The sequence below is a fragment of the Wyeomyia smithii genome, chromosome 3 (assembly GCF_029784165.1).
Source record: "Wyeomyia smithii strain HCP4-BCI-WySm-NY-G18 chromosome 3, ASM2978416v1, whole genome shotgun sequence".
In the NCBI taxonomy this organism is placed as follows: domain Eukaryota; kingdom Metazoa; phylum Arthropoda; class Insecta; order Diptera; family Culicidae; genus Wyeomyia; species Wyeomyia smithii.
The window spans coordinates 235,207,461-235,232,460 of record NC_073696.1 but is presented as its reverse complement, the minus strand read 5'-3'; the positions used below and the strand labels follow the sequence as shown (position 1 = coordinate 235,232,460).

Genomic DNA, 25,000 nt, shown 5'->3' with positions numbered 1-25,000 from the left:
AGTTTTTGTTCAAAGTGTTGTAGCTCAGAAACCATTAGCTGTAGGTAAAAACTGCCTGAGAACAAATTGTATACAAATAATAGTGCTTCACACTACTGCTACACAATAAAAAAAACATTTTTTTTTTGTCCAAAAAATTCATAATAAATAAAGCAAAGTCTTGGTGCTACCTTCCGTATCGGATTATTCACAGACTTTGTAGCCAACTGTTAGTATACAGCAGAATTGCGGGGCTAGCGCTACGATCCTACAGCAGCCAACAGTCCCTCTGGAGCTGGAAATTAACAATACGACGACTGGCTTGTTAGGTCTGCAATGTACCTCGAGACCAGTTAGATTAATAATTCATTATTCATAAACAAAATTTTAATTTACAAAAAAGAGGTATTTTTTTTTAAATTTGAGTTTTTAGTAGAAGTTATAACGTAACTTCTGATAAAAAGTCCTGGGTGGAGAAATAAATAATCTTATAGAAAATAATTTTCCTAAAATAAATTTAATTTCGACATTTTTTCGAATTACTTGTGATCCATTGATTTTGAACAAATGAAATAGACATTTCAAATTGAAAAGCTTATATTAGGAAAAGCGTATAATAAAAGGAATGGATTAAAATAACATTTTACGTTCAATTCTAACGCAAAATGAGAAAATATTGAATCTTTAATAATTCGTCTGTTGTCCTTATAAGGACAATTGTTTTTCAATTTCACAACGGAAATAATGGTGATCGCGTCTGTGTGTTGTCCCGGTAGATTTTTCTAATAAAACAGGTGAAAGCTGTTTTCCAACTGAAAATTTGAAGGCCCATTGAATGCCAGCATCTCAAAACGTTTGTGTGTTGTCAAAATTCGAAAAACTTTTCATTATAGGAAGTGCCGGCTAATGAACCTACTACTAATGCCGCTCGCTGTTGCACAAAGGTAGCTTTTTACTAGGAGAAGTGCCGCTGCACCAGCTGGCCTTGCCACTATCGATGCTGATACCAGCTGCAACTGCTGCGCTATCCGTTGCCATGCCGCTGCCATTGGTATCCGCTGCACTGCTGCTGCTCTGCTAAGTGAGGGCTGCTGTTGTCGCTGTATAGAACTAATATGAGCAGTTTCGGCTGAAACAGGCTCTCATAGACCAAATAGCACATTTCAAATTACTAGGTCTATGATTCTGTCGACCGTGCTTGGGAAGCAATCATATAACGACCAATCAGAGGTCGGATTTTGCGTTTTGACGAGGCTTGGCAATTTTCAATAGTACAATAGTTCGAATGATAAAATTACAATTTTCAGCAGTTGGGAGAATTCTTAGAAAAGAACGAAGGAAATCCACCGAAAATTAACCGAGTTATTAGCATTTGAAATTGGGCATATTTTTTACTTCTTCCGGTTTTAGATTTTCATTCTACATCTCTATGCAGTCGAACTTCCTGAGAGACGTAGTTCTACGTCAAAATGAACTATGAACTAGTTTATACATTTCAATAAATCTATGTTGTTGAAAAAACCACAAATAATTCACAAGATCTTTTATAACATACTGAAACTTTACAAAGATTATTTTGACATATCTCAAAAACGGATGCATTTTGAAAGTTAGTCGTTAGTGAAAGATTTCCATGTTACTAGAAAAATATGACATAACGTGGCTTAGGATTGATGAGAGCGAGAGGAGCTGGTGAAAACTATCGAGACGGAATGCTAGATTTCCTCTAGAAACTTTGAAACAGCTTCCAGATTTAGAGTTGCGGTATTTGGTAAGCTTCGTAGAATATCAATTTTTTAATAAATCCGGATTTTTTAGTTAACAAAAGTTTTAATGAATATCATCTAAATTTGAATGGCGCCCATATTCTGTTGAAGTATGCTGAAGAAATAGCCTAAGCTAAGCACACGGTGTTTTCGTGAACAATAAAACAGAGCATATTGGATGATATAGTAAATAGAAAGATTTCGGAAATCTCATGGCTGTATTTTTCCTCCTGTTCCTATTGTTTTTTTTTTGTTCTGAACATTTTCGAAGAACAATGGTAACAATAAATCAGGCTGATAGAAATTTTGTGTTCATGTGCTTATGTCCACGTTACAGATAGTCAAGAGGGGTGACATAAAATAACTCATGTGGAAAAAACAATCCTGACAACGGAGAATTCGCTCCTACCTGGAATCACCAAACTTGCTTAAAACTGTAAATTCGAAATCATTCAATAGGATTTGAGCTGATGAATGATTCTTTTGGGGTTTTCTAGATGAACTATCTGTTAAAGAACTAGCTTAGGAGTGGAAAAGTCTCCCTAATTAAAAAACGTCTTTAAATTGTTAATCAAACAAGTTGTTTTACACTTCTAGTTGAATTAGATTCCAAATTCAACTATACGTAGACAATATACAACAAAATGAAGTATTTGGAGCCATATTTCTAAATATATTTAATGATTCGATATGAAGTAAAACTTGACATAAAGCACATTTCGAAAATCGAAATGTACCTTATATCGAAGTTCGCCTTCAATACAAAATATTAGTAATAATTTCCTAACCTTCTAAACAATTGGTAATAATTTAGAAAGTTATTTTTAAAAGATTTGTGACTGGAAATGTTTATCTAAATCTTTCAAAAGCTCTGGAATATAAACATCTCAAAAAATATTGAAATTGAATTTTTTTCTAAAACCTCACATTTAACAAAACATTAGTCTTTAATTTCTCCATCCTGAACGTTTACCAAAAGTTTGCTTATTACTTCAGGTATGCTTGGAAAAAATTAAAAAACAGTTTTTTGTAATTATTTACAACTTGTGTTTATAATTTATTTTGGTAAAACAATTCACGGTTTATCTTTTTCTTTTATAATGTGTTATTAGCTCCCTACATACTTCAGTCAGTTTTTCTGTGCAACCAAAGGTTCCTGAGCTACTGTGCTTTGAATAAAACCTTTGTTTAAATGCATTCGCCCTTTTAGGAAGTTACTCTGAGTCGGAAAAATTTGTCCACTACCGGAAATTACAGGACAAATCGGACTCTATTATATAAAGAACCGATTATATGTAATTTCAGACTAGACTATATACAGCAGATTTTTTTTTAATTTCAAATATAACTTATCTAAAGCAGAAATGTCGTCCATGGAAAACGTAACTCATACGGTAAATTCTTAAGATCTATCAAAACCAAAGGGAGTTGAAAATATTCGCGCCCCGTGATTAATGGACGGTCCTCAATTAATTATCGTATTCAGACAAACCTATTTTGAGTTCGAAGAATTGTCTACCGAATAAACGTTGATCATCCATTGGCAAACAAGCAAGTTTTTACAGCCAGAGTGTATGCAGAATAAAACTCTAGTGCAAAACAAGAAAATATTAGATCATCGATCATTCTTTTGTTTGTCCTTAAAAGGACAAATGAAGTTTCATTTGAAATCGGATATGATGCTGATCGTATCTTTGTCCTACCCCGACCGTGGAGATAGAATCTTTATGACAACACAGTGGTAAGCTGTTTTCGCTACCGCTACCAGCATCGTTATCACTGTTGCTACCCGCACCAGCTACAGGCTGCTACTGAATTGGGACCTACCTTCTTACCAACCACTGTAAAATGATTGGTTTGAGCGAAAGCAGCGTTTTATATAGCACAAAGAGCGCATTCCCGGCTACCCAGATATAATATTCTGTCGATCGTGCTAGGGAAGCAAGCATTAAGCGAGTAATCAGAGGTCGATTTCTGCGTATCAACAAAGCTTGACAATTTTCAAAAGTGCAATAGTTCGAATGAAAAAATAACAATTTACTGCATTCGAAGAATGAAGGAAATCCTTTGCAAACTAACTGACTGCGTTGGGGAGCTCCGTAGCCGCAAGGGTACAGAGTTCGCTTCGGTAAGCGGGTGGTCGTGGGTTCGAATCTTAGTAGAAAGGACTTTTAGCATGGGTTTATCTCAGGCTCCCCACCACGTACCCCGACTCTCCTCCTAACAAAAAAAGGTCCCTATTATAATAAAACTGGTGTGAGTAACATATGAAAGTTCTCTACAGGGAATTGTAACTAGGCCACATTGTTAGGATGGACAGAGGCTCGGTATAGTAGAGAGCAGTAAGCTTGAAACCGAAACTAATATGAATGATAAGCGTATCACTTACTTCAATAGTGTTACTGCCAATAATATGAAGTGCGGAGTACAGAAAACAACTGGGCGATATCACAATAGATAGAATAGAAGCTCTGGTCGCAGTAATGAGTCCACACAGAAAAAAAACTGACCACGTTTGAAATTGGACATATTTTTTCCCATCTGATTACCAGAAGGATTTCAAATGCATTATAACGTGAAATTTAGTTTCATGTGACTTCTGGCTGTTTCTCAAATCTAAAAGATTCCTCTGTGGACTTCGTTTTTAGTCAAGGACAGATCAAAACAGGAGCAAATAAACAAGGTTTTATCGGAAAAGAAAGCATGCCTTAAGGAATGGAAAAAACGATGGCATAAATGCATTGCATTGGGTAGGGGCGTACTTCGAAGGTAATGAAATTAATTTAGAATTGATTAAAGATTTCTAACATTAGGATGTACTTAAATAAGCAACACGGTTTGTTTTTTTTTTTTCGAATTATCCTGAACGCGAGAAAATTTTGTTTTCTGAAGATCATGAAAACAGAAGAAAAGTAGACCGAAAAGCCAAACTGATTAAACTGTGAATAAAAGCTCACCGGAAGTCAATAGTAATCCGACAAAATTATTCACACAGTGATCAGAGCCAGGCATTTTTTTGTAAAGTTCTATGTATCCAAAAACGACTGTATTCGATACTTATTAATCCTGGACGCTCGTTTAGATTCGACTATTAGTAATGCTAATACTTCTATGAATTTATTCCAACGGCAAGAGAAACGGAGATTTAACTAAAACTGGTTCCGTGAGATCACCATAATGCGATCTACGTTTTTCTCTTTCTCGTGCATGAAAGTTTGAACTTTGGCGTGAACGTAGTCACACAGTGCAGTCTACTAAATTTTAATTTTGATTGAAATAAATTTCAATCTATAATCAACTTTGGTAGTGTTTTAGTCGCCTAGCAAGTTCAACAAACGAGAAAGGCGTTAGCATGGCCATAAATTAAATGCTGCGAATGAATTGATTGTAACATCACTTTGAACAGTAGCGGCTAACTTCCATTTTCAGATTGCTCCCTTTCGAAGCAAACATTCTGAGCCGCAATCCGCGAGAGAGCGACTTTCAAGTAGTACGTATATGCTTCTACGCAGAGGGAAAGTTTCAAGGTTCCTCGTTTCATTGCACTTTATCGAGGGTTTCGACAGGGCCGGATCTAAAGGGTATTTCGCTAACTGACTTTATAACATTTCCTTCCCACCGGCCTACCAACGCCACCCGCGCTTTCCAAACAACAAGACAAGAGGGTTTACGGCCGGCTCGCTTTGCTAGTTTGGCTTGAAGAGGCGTGCCTGTTAGTATGATAGTGCAATAACATTACTCTGGTACCGGAACAGGATAGTCACGGATTCTTGCTGCTGCCGAACTGTGGGCCACTGACCACAACAACAAAAAGAACACGTTTGAAAAAAGAATGGATAGATTTGGATAGGATATCAGAGCTCTAGTGTGCTGAAAAGAGAGAGTGAGAGTGATGACTGAGAGATAGAGAGGATGCCGCATTCACTAATGTGTTCTAATCGGAGAACGAGAGAAACATAATGGAGGAAGGGATGCCAGAACAGCATGTCGAAGTTCAGAGTGGCGAAGAAGATTAGAATAGCAATTTGGAATTCGTGACTACGAAGTTGAAAAAGATTTCAAAGGCTGTTCGCACCAGGTGAACTCTCATATGCAATTGTCAAAATGTGTGTGATGACAAATTTCCTTCGTTCTTTTTCTCATGCGAAAACCAAACAAATATCAACACCTTCGTAATCGCGAATTGGAAAAAGGACGTTTCTAAAGGAAAAATATGTTACAAAAAGTAGATATAACAGCTAAACAAAAGATCTGATATCTCATGCAAATAGTAAAAATTTGCTAACGTGTTTTCGAAATTTCTCTTCTTAAAATTGTTATTGCAAAAAATTGCAGCTCAAAATTCTTGAACTGAAAAAAAACGGTTAAGCCGGCATCCATCAATTACGTAACGCTTATAGGGGAGAGGGGGTGGTATCGTCGAGCGTTACGAATTGTTACATAGGGCAGGGGAGAGGTAATATCAGCGTTATGTAACAAAAAAATTCGGGAAATACTCCAAAAACGAGCACTTCAATAAACAAATTCTTCAGTGTTACGTAATTTTTATGGAGGGGTTGGTATTAGCGTTAAATTTCGTTATATATGGGGGGTTGGGGTTCCGAAAATTGCTTTTTTGCGTTACGTAATTTATGGATATCGCCTAAGGTATTTTCGTTTCAAACCAAAAAAATTTTCGGCATTAATTTTTCATTAATTATAATTAACGATTTATTTGCATAACAGTGACTTAGCAGCCGTATCACTGTAAATAATTGAAAATTGGCATAAGTAGGCATTCCATGTAATAGAGAATCGAAAATGTTTCTCCGAGTAAGTGATTTTTTTTTCATCCTTAATTTTTGCACACTAGGTAATTTCAAATTTTTAAGTTCATCATCACTTTCTAATACTAGTAACACTCTTTTGTGTCCAACTTCTCAACAAATGACTCTGAATAATAAACAAAATATTCGCAGAAGATGCTTTCGTTTGCCACCTTTGAAACATGACATGTCTTTTTGAATTCTCTGCTTCGTTGCAGAAACAATTTGTTTTTGTTTTTTCAGACTATAACAGGCTTGCCATTTCTTTATTGGTAGTTTGTATGCAACATTTATCAGGGTTTCAAAGCAACGAATTCTCGCATGGAGCGTTGAAAGGCCAAATGTTTTCGGATTCGATTTTTTATCGTTAAATTTTTGAAATGTTTGGACGTTTCCTTACAAATATAACATCACACAGTTGATGTGGGTCTAGTAGTAGCGTTACAGACCTCGACATCGTGTATAGTAGTTGATAAATGTGTAACGGGCACTGAATTTCCATATGACGTGTATAACGTAGTTTGAGTCAACGTTTGGGCTTGATTTTCTATACAATTTATTTCCGATTTTGTAATGTCAGTATTTTTCACGAAGGTGACCAGAGTATGCCACAAAAATTTTGAATTTCTTTCCAGAGTGCTTATGAGTCTTACAAAATCAGTATTACATTCCACTGCCTTCTACTGAGATTAGCTTCAACAAAAATAGCCAATGCTTATTCGGGTGAATGTTTTTGAACTTTGTTGGGTTTGGAGGAAGGTTTTTTACTTCGAACATCGGAGTTCACACTTCAACTTAATAATTTCGCATTTATTGTGCAGAAGCGGATTTTTTGTCGATTAAATGCTGTCCACCTGCGCATGAAAACTGCTTTAAAAACATTCATTCACTGTTTTAACATCTTTCGCGAATAATAAAATCGAACGTTCCATTATTTGAAATAACTTCGGCTCCAAAAATCGAACTTTTCATTCCACGATATGGCAGAAGATTCTTGGAGCCACCTTCAAAGAAGTTTCTTTTGAAATATTTTCTCAGTGTCCAGTTATACAAACTATACAAACCTGTTACGGTAAAATATACACTAATGCGATTAAAATTACTCCATAATATGAGAAGAATAATGTAAATAAAAAGTTTGTTGAATTTTAGTACCTCGCAAATCAGATTTTTTATTGAAAGTTGAAACAATATTTCCAGTACAGCATATGAGAGCTACAAATTACAGTTTTTTCAAGTACAGATCTTTTTGGTTCCGTTATGCTTATTTCAAAATAATGAAAAGTTTAACAGTGCATGATTAACGAGTTTCGACCTGACTTTACGCGAGTTGCTTTCCTCCAATACTCGAAAATGATACAAGATACCTACCTGATTTCAATCACGCTTTCCGTTTTAGACCACGAGTGATCATACATCAGTCTTCGAAAAAAAAAAAAACTTTTGGTGTAAATACTCAAAATTTAAAATATTGCATATTGGCCACTGGATTGACCACTATTATGTTCAAACGAGGTTCAAGCATTTTAGGACCGTTTTGCTCGTTATATTTGCAACTCAAAAAAAGTCTTTTTTTACGCGGGCCCGTACAAATTTGTAACGCATCCCCCGCGTAACATAAGACTCGGGGTGGCGACTACCGCGAAAAACCGGGAGAATCAGGGATACAATTTTTCGATCAGGGAAATCAGGGAATATCAGGGAATTTAAAAAGTCATCGGAGAAAATTTTAAAAGCTTGGAATTTTTCACGGAGTTAGTTCTGAATTTGTTTCATTTCAATGCATTTGTTGTGGACGGTCACCAGTAACCCTACAAAAACACTCAATAAGAATTTGTTCCAGGTAGAAGAATTTTCCTGGAAAATAATTTTCTTGAAGAACGCTTCCATTTTAGCACAGGCTTTATTTAACCCCTTTACCGCGGAGTGACAGGGTTTTCCCCGATAAATGACCTTCGAACTCTTCTTACTCAGCAACATGCACAATTTGCATAAACTTTATTGTAAATTGAAGGTCGATTTGTTTTCCAATCGTTTTAAATAATTCCATCGTTAAAAATTTCAAGTATATTTGTTAAACTGTAAGGGGCCATCCACATACCACGTGGACAGATTTTTAACGATTTTGACCCCCCCTCCCCCTCCGTGGACAACTGTTCATATATATTCTAAAAAAAATGTATGGACCGTTGACATTAGCCAAAACACCCCCCCCCCCCACCTTCAAAGCTGTCCACGTGGTATGTGGATGGCCCCTAATTAAAGTTGAAATTTTAGTAAAATTCCCGCGGGAATGTATTAGAGCATTGTAGCACTGATGACACCTTGTACAGGGCTCATAAGGGTTAGACAATGCAACTGTAGTGACTTTAGTGACCAAGATGTCAAGAAATAGTGATTAAATTTTTTTAAAAGTATCCAAATAGGTACTAAGAAGTCATCAAGTAGTGCGCGAATTTTATGCTAATTACTACGCTTTTTTTATAAAAACCAGTTGTTAGACAAGATTTTTTTCTTCAGTTTCTTGCAATTACTTCCAAGCGTACCTTCTAACATCGCCTGAGCAAGCTTCACTATCGCCATTGTCATATTCCAGTAATTGAAAATGGTGATTACTTCATTGCAACCGATTAACAGACATTGAAAAACTTGCTCAGTAGTTTGAGTGTGTTCATTACTCGAAATATAGTGAGTGAGTAGTGAGTTAATGTTATCAAATCTCTACCCCGGAATTTTTACCAGCAGAATTCATTGAAACTAACTTAAATGAGAATAGATCATTAAAATTTTCAAAAGTATAAAAGCACCTAGTCACGATGGGATTTTAAACATTTTAAATAAAGCTCTTGAGAAATTCTCAGGAATTGTTTCAAAATGAATATTTCGCCAACTATTGAAAAATGCTAAAAATACTTAAATTTTTAAGCCAGATAAGAAACCAGCTGAGGTTTAAAGTTGTCAAGCAATCATTTCATGATGATACGAGCTAATAAATCTGAAGGCAATTCAAGTTGAGCTACTCTTCTATACATAGAAACAGCATTCGACAGTGTTTAGCCTAGAAATTTGATTGCGAAACTGTTAATTTCTAATTTTCTACTTTTTGCAGTCAAGAATTTAAAACAATTATTTAACTGATCCAACCAGAATTCCATATCTGTTTGACTTTCTCGTCAAAGCAGGTGTGTCTCAAAATAGTTAATTGATAACACTGTTCCTGTGAATTTTAATGCCCCTAAACGTTTCGGAAATGCCTCAAGTCTTCAGAGACTTTAATAAAATTTTCTCGTCAGTAAATGGAAAAACGACGAAAACGGCGAACATTTACTCTGCGGTCTTTTAACGCACTTCTGCATTTACCAGGGGACCGAATGAACAGGTTAAGAAGCTATAATATTTATAGGGTAATTATTTGAGCTTAAGGACAACTTTTTTTCACTTTTGTCGACCAGTGTCATTTTCATTTTCAATTTTATTAAACTGGACGTGTTTCTCAACAAAAAATATGTTTGTTCAAGATTAAGGTTAGCAAAAGCGAAACTAAACAGTTTCAATTACTGGTGGGAATTTTAGCAGTTTAAGTCTGATCCTTTTTAGTTTTGACTTTGAGATTTAGGTGGAAAAACCTATGATAGTCGTAACTTAAATCAGTTTAAAATAAATTTGAACAGTCAGGGAAAAAAATTTGAAACATCAGGGAAAATCAGGGAATATCAGAGAATTTATTTTTGGAAATTGAGTCGCCACCCTGAAGATCTCAGTGTACATGATTCTGACTCTGAGTAAACACTATGGAACACTAAAGAAAAGGCAACCCTGGTACGAATGTTTGATTGTTGTATTACATAAAATGAAAAATTCTACTTAATGACATTAAAAAATCTGGCATCTCTGCTGCACATGGCAAGCTACGGCTACGGCTCGTCTGTATGCGTTCTCTGCTACACTACGGTAATACGTACCTGTGTCGGCGAATGGATCGCGGCAAAAAGAGAGAACGAAACAGAAAAATGCCCTATCAAATGATACGCCATCGTCGCATCGTTGCCAGTCATCGCGTTCGTGTTCATGCTGTTAGGGAGCGCACGATCGAAGAAGCAACGCAAAGCAACTTGTGCCAGCAACAACAAAAAAAAAGTATTCAAGGAGGTCAGAATCTGTAGGCCCAAAGTGGTCTGGAAGATTGAACGCTCTGTTCTGTTTCTTCGCAGAGTCTGCAGTGCAGACCTCGTTTCAAAACGCGAGTGAGTCGCCTGACGCACTCTGACCGCGATGACGACGTCCTCCGGATTGCAACGAGGATTTCCAGGGGGAATTCGAAGTGCGTTTTAGTTGAACGAGTGTAAACGGTTAGTGATAAAATTGATAAGGAGAAAGTGAAACGAGTGCGGGCTGAAGATTGAAATCATATAAGTAGTGATATCGACGCCCATCATTGCAATGTTTGAAATTTACCAAAGTGATTCGATGGTTACGAAGATTTTCTACCAAGACGTGTTATCGAGCGAAAATGTACACATGCTGCCTGCGAGTTTTACTAGTTTGCTTTGCATACTGCCATAGACGATAATGATGCATAAAATTCCTCTGTGTGTCTGGTTTCACAAGAAGTTGCATTCTTTTTAATCAGTTTGAATAGTTTGATTCTAATGTACTATTCTTAGTAAGGTAATTCTCAGTACACAAAAATAATTTTTATTCTTGATCTAGTGCCGATATCGGGTTGTACCGTGCTAAAAATGATTATGTCATAAAACCGACAAACATAATTTACAAAAAAAGCAAATTTCTATTGAAAATTAATCCTTTACACAATCAAGCTTGTGGCAGTAAGGAAATGTCTGCTAAGCATCCTTTTTATTTTTGCATACCATGTACCTTTCATCGCCACGCCACGCTTTTACGGTTTTAACTGGCGTGATGTACAACGATTGCATAAACTTTCGGGCCCCGTTCTACTTCTATCGTTTTATGCTCACTCCCCATTTTTCTCTAGCAGGTGCCGGGGCTCCCCGGTTGCGTTTGCTCTCTTGCTCTAGTTTGCCTTCTTGAGTGTATAGTAATCGCGTAAAATGAGATATTTTTCGGGAGGTTATTTTTATACACCCCTCTCTAGTAGCAGTGCTTGCTGCTGCCGTCATGCTGGTCAGCTTGTGCAGCAGAACGATTCATTCAATATTGATTGGTTGCTTCTCGGCCACTGCTGGCCATCGGCGATGTTTTATATGTCCCAGCCCTTATGCATTGATCGGTCAAAATTAAACAACGAACAAAAGGGCGTCGTAAATGAATAAGGAATGCATTTGCTTGAACAAGTGTGCGGGTGGCTGGTTTTTCCATGCAAGATTATTCGCACCGAACGCTGGAATGCTTGTTCGACACTTTTCCTTTAATTGTAGTTTTTCCAGCCGGTAGCGCTACAGAGCGGCGCAAAATGCCGCTCAGTCTCGAAGCTTTTGTTGCATCGAGGCGTTTCCCGAGACGAGTTTTGCGTGCATTATCAACGGAACAAAAGCACCTAGCTATAATACATTTCTTTCCGACTGCTTCCGGCCTTGATATGGTAGGAAGAAAAGTCTGTTTTTAAATCAATTGTACTTGACTTCTCGTATTATGAGTGGCATCAGTGCGACTGAAGTTTGATGACGCTGTGAAACTCAATATGATGGGATATCCTCTTAGAAAAGAACTTTTCTGAAGAAAGTTTTGCTGGTATTTACGTTAGAGTTTTCTCTCAAACCGAAGTATTTCCACGTTTTATATTTTGCTTTGTTTCACACATCGCTGATTGATAAAAGTTCAAAGCCAAACAATTTGAACAAAACTAAAAATATGACATTAGTTCTCCCTCTTACCTCTAATTCTATTCGAGTTTTCACACAACATTTTCATCGAGCAAAATACAATTCCACCCTTGATGTTGTTTTACGGTGAAGAGGTGTTCTACCGAGAATTGTGTTCCAGACACATTCAACATTATTTTTGACAGGCTTTCGTAATTTTACGCTAACCTTGCGGTCGTGTCTCATACACAACCTCTTCAACTTTTTTTTCAGAAGCAATGTCAAATCTCGGAAAGCTCAACAGCGTATTATGCTTTTTTTTAATGACAACCAACGACAATACCTTTGCACTGCTGGGTCTTTGGTGATTTTGGGCCCTTCTTCCTTCTGTGGATAATCGTCCATATATATTTTAAAAATTGTGTATAGACAGTGAACATAGCATAAACTGTTCACATAGGATGGGAATAGGCCCTAGATTGCTTCTCATATTTTTAAATTCATTTTAAACGTAGACCGTTTTGTTAGATAAAATCAAAATTCATCAAAATAATGAAGTGACGGATTCAGAAAAACCAGAATTATTACCTTAATCTTGAGGTAATAAGGCTGATACAAATTTCGAATTCTTTTTATGTCCAAGGTTATCAAAGTTAGCAAAAGGGGTGGCAAAAAATTAATAACACCGAGACGAAAAAAAAAAAAAATATCTTTGATCAAAGTTTGTGTGCAAGTTATGACGTTTGTGTAATGTTGAAAAATAACACTTTATTATTATTAGTATTTATTTCGCTTGCCTTTCGCTGTCACCTGATTTGTTTGTTGCTAAATTAAGCATTTATGCTGTCGGAAAACCAATGAAATGAACAAAACGGATTGAGCTTTTTTTTCTTCCCCTTCCAATATTCAAGGTTTTTGAAGGGGGGTGACATAAAATGAAAATAAAATTTGTAACGGCCTAAATGGATATTATTCAATACATAACAGTTCGGCAGTAAAGTTTATAAGGTATCAATTATACCGCCAATTATCAATTGTATTATTCATTGTTGCCTTCGAGGGCGAGGGCGAGGTTTTTCCTCAAAATGGGTTTCAGTTTCGGTGATCACTTTATTATCTGTCAGTAAATTTCTTGCCAGCGAGCATTCTCTTCAGGTTTGCGTACAGAAAGTAGTCGCTGGGGGCCAGATCTGGAAAATACGGTGGATACGAAAACAATTCGAAGCCCAATTCATGCAATTTTGCCATTAACACGTTGTTGATTTTGATCGATTATGAGCTCGCGCGGCACCAACTTTACACACAACTTTCGCATGACCAAAAAATCCATGCACGGTATGTCCAACACGCTCTTTTGATATCTTCAGAGTCTCAGTTATCTCGCTCAACTTCACTTTACGGTCATTTTGAATTATTTTGCGGAATTTTTTGTGTTTTCTGGAGTAAAGCGCAGTTGAAGAGAAAAGTGGTTCACGAAATTTTTCCCTTTGTACCAAACAGAATTCTGACAGCTGAGAATGCCTCACAGTAACAATATCTGACGTCAGTGAGCGCATGATTTTTACCTTTTTTTAGAACACTTGAACACACTTGTTTACCGCGATCTGGTGTGAGAGCAGGGATGCCAGGTATTTTTATCAAAAGTCTCCATGGTCCGCGAAAGAATGTCTTCCTACCCGAAGCCCGAAGGCTGCAAAAAACTCCGGCAAATCGAAAACTGTCGAACAAAAACAAGGTCACCACTAATCTGTCTATAAAAGCATAAGAGTCCCATATGACTTTCAGGCAAATGTTAGTTTTCGCTCTCAATGTGTCTGATTTTGTTCACAGTTTCGTATGCCTAGATAAAATTTGAATGTTTGTTCTGAAAAATACTGAAAAAATACCAAACCTTGCTTGTCCCATATTTAAAATAAAGGCATACGAGTCCCATCTTAAATATATATTCAACTGTATTCTAAAAACCACATTTAACGATTGTTATCAATTAAAAGAATTGTTTACATACAGAATATCATTGTCTAAAAAATAAAAGCACAGTTCATGTTTTCAAGGTTTAACCGAAAATAAGTTAGAGCCATTAAATTGATTCAAGCTAATGTTTATTTTCGAAGAAACTTGAAAGTTATAGTGATGTTTTTTCTGGCAACTGCCTCCAGAAATCCTTTTTAGCATCCGAAATGAGCGGAGTTAAAATATTCAGGAGTGTCGCCTTACGGTCTGCATCGATTCCTCGTGGACTTTTCAAGAATTTCAACGTAGACTCTAAGTCGAACGAGTTTTCGGCTATCACCTTTAGTTGTTTTTTGTTAAACAACATGCACCTGTCCATGTGTCGATCCGCTGAAACTAAATCGCTATATTGCATTTCGTATGATTCCCTTTGAAGTACTACTTGCCGTACATTTTCGATATATGGCCGAGGCTTCTGCTTGTTTAGCGTATATTGCGAAACACTAAAGGTGCTTTGGTTACGGTAGAACTTCAATGAAATCTCCGAGAGTGATTGGCACAGTTCGCTTCATCTGTTTCTCTACTGCCGCGTGGAAACTGTTGCAGCCATAAACGTGTGCCCAGTTTCAAAAAATTTGAGAACAAGCTTCTGCACCTTATTTAGTTTTGAGTTTATCAAAAGAATAAGGTGCAAGAACAAATTCCAATTTTTATTCTGGGCAGAACAATTGTCTAACCACAGAACAATTTCTTCCGAGCAACCAAATTTTTGAATGACGTTATGGAAGCAGCTTAAAATGTCACTAGACGACCTGCCACTGGTCGACTCATCCCAGGCGCAAGCTACAACGGGTACTGTTCTAGCATATTTGCCAACAGGGGCAAATGTCTCGTTGAACGCAATAAGCCGTTGAGAAAACACAATTGTTTTCAAGCCCTCCAATCGAGGAAGCTGGACAACCTGTAAAAAGTATCGAATGAAATATACGTAGTTGAATTATCCTGGTTGTAGCCTACCTTCTGTAGGTCTACAGCTAATACAACTTTTCCAGGAACAATTTCATCACCATCGTCACGATATGCTGTGCGGGATAAGCTTGCGAAACGCAAATGACAAGCATAACGGTCACAAATAGAGCAAATATTTCTTTGATTTGCATGTGCCAAATGTCCTGTCTGCTTTTCATGTAGCGTAGCTGTGACACAAATTTCGCACTGCTCATGGCCAAGTTTCACAAGAGAAATGTTCATTTGTGTTCCATTCCAATCAATCGCAGCAATCACTAACTGTGGTTGAGAGAAAAATTATTTCATTCCAATTGTAACCGTCAAACAAGAATAAAGCAACTCAATAAACTCTCAAGTTTTCACTACGAGTATTTTTGGAATACACTACATTTGGCGACGAGGATTGTTCTGGAAGATTCAAAAGCTCCAGAATTCAACCCGAAGTAAAATGGCAACAGCGACAAATCAAGAACTTCAAGCAGCAATCTTGGAGATGACTCAGCTTCTACAACGATTGGCCATTCCGCAGACAATCAACCCAGAGCAAGTGTTGGAGTCATTGTCGACCAACATCAGCGAGTTCTGCTTTGATCCGGAGAATGGCACCACATTCGAGAAGTGGTTCGCTCGGTACACGTATCTTTTTGAAAGCGACGCACATAGTCTGGATGATGCAGCCAAGGTTCGACTCCCGTTCCGGAAGTTGGACACGTCTCCTCACAGTCGGTACGTAAATTACATCCTTCCGAAGCTGCCGAAGGAAGTCACGTTCGCCGAAACCGTCAAGACGTTGGTCAAAATTTTCGGCAGACAAACTTCCGTTTTCCACAAGCGCTATCAATGCCTACAACTCGTGAAATCGGAGGCGGATGACATCATCACCTACGGTGGCAAGGTTAACAGGGCGTGTGAAGAATTCGAATACAAAGATTTGAAAATCGGGCAATTCAAGTGCTTGATGTTTGTTTGCGGTCTTAAGGCAACACGCTACGCAGACATCAGAGCGAGACTTCTTTCCCGCATCGAAGGTGAGACAGCAGAATCACCAGTGACCATTCAAACTCTGATCGACGAGTTTCAGCGGCTCGTCAATCTCAAGTCGGACACCACAATGATCGAGCAACCCTGTAGCTCAAAGCATTCGGTCCACAGCATCTCAGAGAAAAAACCCGATAATCGATGTTGGCAGTGTGGACAAATGCACTATGTTCGCGACTGTCCATTTTCTGATCACCTTTGCAAAGTATGCAACCGCACTGGTCATAAGGAAAACTACTGCGGCTGTGCAAAAAAATCTTCAAACAACCCTTCCACTCAATCCCGAGAGAAGAAGCAATTCAAAAAGAAAGCCAGTTTCAGACCCGACACCAAAAGAATTTTCGTGAACCATATCGCTAACAGCTCCAGTAAACGAAAATATGTGACAATCACCATCAACAATGTCGCTGTCTCGCTACAACTGGACTCTGCAAGCGATATCACAGTAATTTCCGAATCAATGTGGCAACAATTGGGACGGCCGAAGCTGACACCATCATCGATTGAAGCATCCAACGCATCCGGTGGACTCCTCGCCCTCATCGGCGAATTCCATTACGAAGTTACCCTCAACGACATGGTCAAGCGTGGCCATTGTTTCGTGACGCCTTCACCGGATCTCAACGTGCTCGGAATTGATTGGATCGATATGTTCAACCTATGGTCAGTTCCATTCGATACACTTTGCAGTAAAGTCGCAACAGTTCCTGGGTCGTGTTCTAAGGAAATCATATCGCAACTTCAAGCTAACCATCCGGCGGTCTTCGATAATTCACTGGGACACTGCACAAAGACAATGGTTAAGCTATTTCTCAAGCCTAACGCCAAACCCGTTTTTTGTTCGAAGCGCCCAGTTCCGTTCAACACACCATTTCGCTGATCGATGGAGAATTGACACGTCTTCAGTCGCTGGGGATCATCACACCGATTGATTTTTCCGAGTGGGCTGCTCCGATAGTCGCAGTGCGCAAGCCGAACGGTAAAGTTCGCATTTGTGCGGACTATTCCACTGGCCTCAACGATGCACTGGAGGCCAATCACTATCCTCTTCCAACTCCAGAAGAAATTTTCACGCAGCTCAACGGAAGTGCCGTCTTCAGCATTATAGACCTCTCCGATGCGTATCTTCAGCTGGAAGTAGATGATGAAGCAAAGAAACTTCTCACCATAAATACGCACCGGGGTCTCTTCAAATTCAACCGCCTTGCACCAGGGGTAAAATCAGCGCCTGGGGCTTTCCAACGGCTTGTTGACACTATGATTGCTGATATTCCCGGGGTACGTTCGTTTCTCGACGATGCTATCATCTTTGGACCAACCTGGGAGGCACACAAGGCCTCATTAGACATGCTTCTTCGACGTTTGGAGGAGTATGGGTTTCACGTCAAACTGGAGAAATGCCATTTTTTTCAAACCGAAATCAAGTACTTGGGGCACATTATCGACAGCAAAGGCATCCGTCCTGATATAGAAAAGCTCCAAGTCATCGCTTCTATCCCGGCACCAACCAACGTTACCGAGCTCCGTTCCTTCCTGGGAGCCGTTAACTTCTACGGCCGGTTTGTTCGTAACATCCATGAGCTTCGCCATCCTCTCTACAAACTACTCAAGAAGGATACGAAGTGGCAGTGGAATACCGATTGGCAACGGTCTTTTGAGCAATTCAAACAAGTTCTGCAGTCCGAACTGTTGCTGACGCATTACGATCCCAAATTAGCTTATGGACAGCCCGAAAAGGGAGCACTTGCGCTAACTTATGGCGTAACAAAGTTCCACAAGTATTTGTTGGGTCGACGATTCACTCTTCTCACTGACCACAAGCCATTGCTATCAATCTTTGGGTCAAAGAAGGGTATTCCATTACATACCGTGAATCGACTCCAGCGGTGGGCGTTGATGCTACTCAACTACGACTTCGACATCCGTCACGTTTCCACCAACGACTTCGGTTGCGCCGATATGCTGTCTAGACTGATCGACCGTACCAAACAGCCCGAGAAAAATTACGTCGTAGCAGTTATTTGCCTAGAAGATGACATGGTGAGCATTGTTCGTGATGCGATTGAACAAATACCAGTTTCTTTCGCAGCTATCCAAGCTGCAACGAAGACTGACAAGGCGCTGCAAATTGTGCTGCAGTACATTAGTGAAGGCTGGCCAACAGACGGTCAATCACGACTCCAGACGTTCGTACCTACTTCAGCAGACGAGAAGCCCTTACTCATGTCAATGGTTGTATTCTGTTTCACGACAGAGTTGTCGTTCCGAGAAAGTTCCGCAGGCAAATCCTTAAGCAGTTTCATCGCGGACATCCTGGCATGGTTCGCATAAAGTCCATTGCACGAAGTTTTGTTTTCTGGCCAGGAATCGATAATGACATTGAAGAATTCGTCCGGAACTGTACTCCATGCTGCACTGCTGGGAAAGCACCTGTCAAAACAACTCTGGAATTTTGGTCCATTCCGGACAAGCCGTGATCACGCATTCATGTGGACTATGCTGGACCTGTGGATGGCATTTACTTTTTGGTGATCGTTGATCCATACACCAAGTGGCCAGAGGTGTACGCAAATAAATCTACAACCAGCAGAGCTACAACGAAGATGCTATCGCAAGCGTTCGCAACGTTTGGTGTACCAGAAACCATCGTCTCGGATAACGGTACCCAATTCACTAGCCACGAGTTCCAAGTTTACTGCGAGAACAAGGTATTCGTGACATTCGCACTGCACCATACCATCCCCAGTCAAACGGATTGGCGGAAAGGTTTGTGGATACTTTGAAGCGTACCCTGCGAAAAATTCGATCGGGAGGAGAGACTCTAGAGGAAGCATTACAAACATTTCTACAAGTCTACCGAACAACACCAACAGTTGACCTTGGTAACAAGTCTCCAGCAGAAATAATGTTCGGATGACCAATCCGGACAGTTTCATCGAAGTTGCTACCGCCTGATCAAACCATTTCAACAGCACAAGCGAAAGCAGCACAACAAAATGATCAATTCAAAAACAGTTCATTCCCGGTGACTTAGTGTATGCTCAAGTCCATCAAGGCAACTCTTGGCATTGGGAAGTCGCCACAATCATTGAACGAATCGGAAGGGTTAATTACAACGTATTTCTGCAAGATCGACAACGACTAATACGTTCGCACATTGATCAACTGAAACCACGTTAATCACGTACCATCTACGTGAACTAGACAACGTATGTATCGCGTGTATTCTCTGTGCGCAAATAATCAGAAATCAAAATGGCGAAGCTGTTGTCTGATTCTGAACATAAAACAGAATTTCTGAATGGCTTGCAAATAGAGATAAGTGAATTTTCACCTACACACACACACTATAAAACGTGTAAACCCGTGTAAAGTTGCTTTTGTTTCCTCCAAACAGTAAATCATCGCATCTCGTTGCTTCGACTTTTATCACTTTTTAACATTTTGGGTCGATTATGTTTAGCAGCTTCTTCCGATTTCTGGTCACGAATGAAAAAATTCATTCAGAAACAAGTTTAAAGCATATAATGAGTGTTCAACTGAATATTCGTCCAGCTACAAAAAACAACTATTTGTAAGTACTTCCTTCAACTGGTAGCACTAACACATTCGTACGTAAAAAGGTCTATAAGTGAATTTTCGAACAATCCTAATAAATCGAGACTTGAGCTTACTGGTTTCACACAGCTTTAGTTCAAAGATGGAAGAGTTACCTGAACGAAAACAGCTGCAGCGGACAATAACAATCCCCAGAAATGTCGTAAAATTTATCAGTTTTTATGTTGTTTTGTTCATTTACGAATTTGCATACCTGAGTGATATCTGATAGCAATCATGTTTTACGAAATGTACAATTTTCATTTATTTCTCGTATTTTTATGAGCTAGAAAACGGGCTTTAGAAATTATCAAAATATGTTGCGTAATAAATCACTCAGGTATGTAAATTCGTCGTTTACCAGTAGATGAATTCTACGTGAAACTCACATGAAATGCATGCATCTACTGAATAAGTTTCAAAGGATAATTCATCTCACCAGGTCATGATGAACTCAAATGACAATCACGTAGTATCTACTAGAAAACGATACTCGAAAATATTCACGTAACTTTTCCGGTAACTATGACGTGAAAAATATTTTGAATGTATGCTAATGTCTTCCAATCTGGCATCGCTGTGTGTGGACGACCAACCAACTGCCTGACACTTTCAGTACCGGAATAATGTCAGTGCTCATTATTCCGTGCAAGAACAAGTGACATTTTGCTTCACAGCAGTGTTCACAGCAAGTGAACTTTGGTTTCCCTTTCCGTTTATGATTTCTTTTTAGCTGCGTACTAGCTACTAGAGGAAATTTCATTGCCTGATTCAGTGCCTGAATTTTACATTGGATTGAAATAGAATAATGAATTCCTTTTTTGACTGCATACTGCGCTTAACAGCCTCTTTTGGACGTCCACTGCGCTCAGCATCAACTGTGCTCACACGACCAGTTCGAAATTGACGAAACCAAAAATTCCACAGTTGCAATAGCTGGAGCAGAGTCCGAAGAACGTTTGTCAAGCCATGCTTTGGTTTGCACTGAATTTTTTCATCAAAAAGCAATGCTTTAAACGAAATTCGGATTGTTTCATTTTTTCACAATAACAAAAGTTGCTTCACTCTCCATGCTGTAACTCTCGAACCAATCAACTGATTGCTGTAAAATTTGTATACGTATCCAATGAAGGATGGTACTTTGTGATAGTCAAGTAGATTTTTGCAAGAGGCGCCATCTAGGCGTCAACCTTATAACCTTTTCAGTCGAACTGTTACTAGTCCTCCTTTTAAGGTGAAACCTCATTGAATCCAAAAATGGCCGACTTCGAATCATCACTTCGAATTTTCGAAAGCACAAGACTCGGAAATAGTGAATGCGTTTCCTGTGAAAATGCTATTTTATGTTTAATGTGGTAAAACAAACATAAAATAGAATTTTCATGGGGAACGCAATGAGTATTTCCGAGTCTTGTGCTTTTGAAGATTCGAAGTGGTGACTCGAAGTCGGCCATTTTTGGATTCAATGAGGATTCTCCTTAAAGTTAGTCAAAACTAGTTGAACGTTCTCGGTGTTGCTTTACAGGGTTTACAGGGTTTAAAATAAAAATTAATAAAATAATAAAAAAAAATTTACTGCCTCTTTAGCACAACTCACTACACAAATATTGCGTTACATTTCTTATCTTATAATTCAAATAGTATTTAGAACGCACAAAGTGAAAATACCCATATTGGATAGTAAAACGAGAGTCACCATTCCACGTTTCAAAATGACACCATCTTGGATATAAATTGAGTCTGAAGTTGATTTCCGAACACTTATCCACATCCAGTTACCAGTTTATGCTGTTTTCAAGAAACCTGAATTCTGCATGTTGTGTGTGAGAAAGGGTGTTGTGTCGAATCCAAAGGACTGGGCGATATTTGCCTATAGATTACTTGAGTTTAAAATATTCCTTTTTATTGAAAAAATGATTATTTTACATTTAGTGATGGCTAATCCTGAAGCATTCAAAAAAATTGAACATAAAATAGTCCAATTGATGGACGATGTTATTAAATGATTTTGTCTATTCGTTGGTCTTGAGTTATATACGTTTTTATATCGTACAGAAAATGTATGTAAGAAATTGTCTTAGCATCTTTTCTTATAAAACCCACCGCTTCGCAATTGAACATTAATATTACCTGTCGACATTAATGTCTTAACCATTTCTTTCCTAAAATTAGAAATTAAGCAATTAAAAATAATTTGGTTCGATGAATTCCAAATGTATGCTGAAACTAAAAAGCCTGCACAATTATGGTGTGATGTGGGCTGCTGCATGTAACTCTGACCCTAAAACGACGCACTCGTAGCATCGTTCAACTTCGCGATTTCATTTTGTTTATTGATTCTTTCTGTATAGTCCCAAAAACTGTGTTATTGATTGTCATAGTATCAGGTTTCCGATATTTATTTGTTGTTGATGTTGATAATATCGTGTCTACAATCAGTGATGTTTTCATCAGAGAACTACTTGTAGGTATTACCAAAGTTTTTTTTTTCAACGAAGTTCAGCTTTCAATCTTGCCGACTCTAACTTTGACGATTATGCGCAAGTGTAAAAAATGACCAGTCAAATAGAAACACAAAAAAAGTGTGCCAAGCCGCTGTTGAAGATCGGGTAATTAGTGTGTCAACCTAAATTTCATTTTCCATCCAACACCGGTGAGATCTTATGACGCACACAAATACCAAAACCCTGAGAAAGAAATTAAGTTGAAAGCCGTTCCAATGGAAAGTGTCGGAACAGGTGTCGATTGTTCAGTAGAATAAGAAAACGCGCAATAACTGCAGACAGTTGAAACAATGAGTAAATTATTCTGACGATCAAATCTGTTTCTAACCTTCAGAACTTATCAGTTTTCTTCTGCAATCTGAATGCCATGTTTCTTTTCTCTTGTTTCCCGTTATAGCTCATTGCTGCTGCAGGAAACCTTGTTATGCTATTTCGCTGCGGTTGTTGATATCACATCAACCAACCGTCATTTCCTACCATCGCTTCTCTTTTGATACGATTTTCGCGATAGTGGCTGGCTCGGACTGTTTCAAATGTGGCCGATTACCGGGTATCGTAGTCGTGAATCATATATGTATACAATGGTTACGATATTTAAATTCAACATTTTTTCTTGTATCTGCTACTTACCTATATGAATCAGAAGAAAACTATTTTTTCTGCTGGTTTCTGCTGAAAAAAAAATTAAATAGAAGTGGACACTTTGGAATTGTTATGCCACCACAAACCGTCAACATCAGAGCTTACATGGAATGAATTGTTATTACGAAATTCATGCAACATGTAATTCTACACTAAAAAAACGCAAGTCAGGAGTGACTAATCAGAGATATTTATTTTGGATCTTTGCTTTTTATACCACATCACGGTTACTCTATTGTCTTGCTATCGAAAGGCTAAGTTTTTTTTTTGTTTATATGACACCTGAGTACACCTTATGAAGCGAAGATTAGTCATTTCGTATTTTGTAAGGGGTGCCAGAAATATTTTGGCAAGCCGTACGTGTAGAGAAAAATTTTAACATTATTTTCTCTAGTAAACAGAATTGAATCGGACTTAAGAATTGAATAATTTTACTGCATGCATACACGGCGGCCAGGATGAGAAACATAAGAATATATATTGCTTCTGAGAAACAGTTTTAAAATCTGTTTCCATCTCCAACAGTGATTTGCAAATTTGCTACAGCAATGCATCTGACACAAATTAGCTAAGTTATTAAATATTCAAAATTGAGATCATCAAGTGTTGCACACGAATCATTGTCGAATTAGTTGATTTTTGTTAAATCAATCAAGCGATTACTAGACTCTGCACAAAATTTTAAATTGATAATAATTTCACGGCTAATGCATAGTCAGCCTCGTTAAATCTAGTGGGCTAATAATAGCATTCTAAGTATCAATGCGACAAAAAGCAAATATTTATTCATTTTTTAAAGATTATTTAACAAAAAAAAGCCCGATAAATAAATCAAAAATTAATGTTGGATGTTGACAGTAGATGGAGATTGTGTAGAGACTCTGGCCAATCGAACAACTTTGCATACTGTGTGCATAAATTTAATCTAGACTTGCTTTAAAATAAACTGATTTTATACGTTTAAAAAAATCTCAAGAGTAATGTGCAAAGCGACGACCGTAAGGTTGACGGAGAGCTACATAAGGTTGTTTGTTACATTACTTGTATTGAATATGTTTAAAATATTGTGCAAAAACGGAGTTCAACTGCTGTCGAATTTCAATCTGCACATATAAATACGACATCACGGAACAGGAATAGAACAACACTATGCAGCGCAAACAAGTTTCAACAGTCAAAGTGCATGCAGATTGAAGTAATATTTTACTTTGAATTCCAGCGCAAAACGAGAAAAAAATAAATCTTCAAGAATTTATTTGTTGATCTTATTAGGACCATTGTTTTTTAATTTAATATCAGATGTGATGTTTATCATATCTCTGTGCTGCCCCGACAGTGAAGATTAAGTTACGCGGGAAACTTAGTAGAAAGCTGTTTTCGCACTGAAAACTACACACAGCCAACAAATTGATTGTCAACATCCACAAAAAAAAGTGTGTTACCAAAATACGGCAGAGCTTTTCACTGTAGGAGGTGTCAGCCTACCCTACCGCTGAGGCTGTTACTACCTGTTCAATTAGGTATTTAATTCGTCCTAAAAAGGACATTTTGTTGCTCAATTTAATATCGGATATAACGCTGATTGCATCTCAGTGCTCAGTGGCAAGCGTTTTCACACTGAAAATTTGTCGACTCACATGTTTTAATTGTCCCAGAACGTTTGTGTGTTGTCAAAATAAGGCAACTTTTCATTAGAGGAAGATGCTGCCCGCTACCGCTCAAAAGCAGCTTTTTTATTAGAGGAAGTGCTTCTGCACCAGTTTGCCCTGTCACTATCACTGCTAGTATCCGCTGCCCCTTCTGCTGCTGCTAAGTAAAATTGTAGTCGCTGTCCAGAATTAATATGACTATTTAGATTGAAGCAGCCTTTTCTATAGGCCAAATACAGGGCGGACTCGGTTATCAGGAGACTCGATTATCCGGGA

General features: G+C 38.2%; 1 protein-coding gene across 11 annotated transcripts in view; it reads left to right on the top strand.

Annotated features, from left to right (window-relative positions):
• LOC129731323 (uncharacterized) overlaps positions 1-25,000 on the top strand; it is a 39,088-nt gene that overhangs the window by 3,081 nt on the left and 11,007 nt on the right. For 2 of the 11 annotated variants that reach the window (XM_055691217.1, XM_055691207.1), the window contains exon 1: positions 10,586-10,899. The exons of 7 other annotated variants lie outside the window; for them this stretch is intronic. The gene's annotated coding sequence lies outside the window, so the exon portion shown is untranslated. 2 more of the 11 variants (XM_055691213.1, XM_055691211.1) reach the window with 2 other exon arrangements.